Genomic DNA, 879 nt, shown 5'->3' with positions numbered 1-879 from the left:
GGGGCACACTGGGCGCGGCGGCCTCCCCTGGCACTGCCCGGAGGCCCACGTCCCCGAGTGACCCCGTTTCTCCCGAGCCTTCCCGCGGCATTGACGGCTCCCTTGCCGGCCTCTGGGTCCCTTGGACCTGGCCCTCGGGCCCGCACCTAGCGACCCTCTTTCCATCCCCTTGGACCTGGTTTGTCCTGGCCTTGGCTGCCCTTGGCCACTGGGCGCGGCGGCCTCCCCTGGCACTGCCCGGAGGCCCACGTCCCCGAGTGACCCCGTTTCTCCCGAGCCTTCCCGCGGCATTGACGGCTCCCTTGCCGGCCTCTGGGTCCCTTGGACCTGGCCCTCGGGCCCGCACCTAGCGACCCTCTTTCCATCCCCTTGGACCTGGTTTGTCCTGGCCTTGGCTGCCCTTGGCCGCCCTCGCCTCGAGCCCACTCCCTGCGCTCCCCCTCAGACCCCTCCCGTTGGTCGCTATCTATAACCTTCTATAAATACCCCGCGGGCCGGCTCTGTAATTACCCAGGGCGGGGCCAGCGAGGTAATTACGGAGACCCGATTGGAGTGGGCGTGGGGTGGCGACCCCCGGCGCCGCCTCTCCAGCCCAGTGCGCCCTAAGTCCCGCCCAGGATTCTGTGGAAAGGGGTGCTGGGTCCCCGAGGGGGAGGGAGCTTGGGGTGAGGGACGTTTGGGCCCTAAGATAGGGTCTGGTGACGGAAGGAGGCTAGTGTTCCGACTAGAGAATCATAAGGTGCAGGCCATTGCGTCCCCGCGGGGAGCAGGGAGCGCAGCTGAAGGGGCAGCGAGGAAGGGAGGAGGCCCCCCCGCCGCCCGCCCAGGTGGAGCGCGAGGGTGGGTTTCCAGCAGTGGCTGTGGGCGGGCGGCAGGAGG

This window comes from Fukomys damarensis, unplaced genomic scaffold (genome assembly GCF_012274545.1).
Source record: "Fukomys damarensis isolate Sample0158 unplaced genomic scaffold, DMR_v1.0_HiC HiC_scaffold_20, whole genome shotgun sequence".
In the NCBI taxonomy this organism is placed as follows: domain Eukaryota; kingdom Metazoa; phylum Chordata; class Mammalia; order Rodentia; family Bathyergidae; genus Fukomys; species Fukomys damarensis.
Note: the sequence above shows the minus strand (reverse complement) of the source record.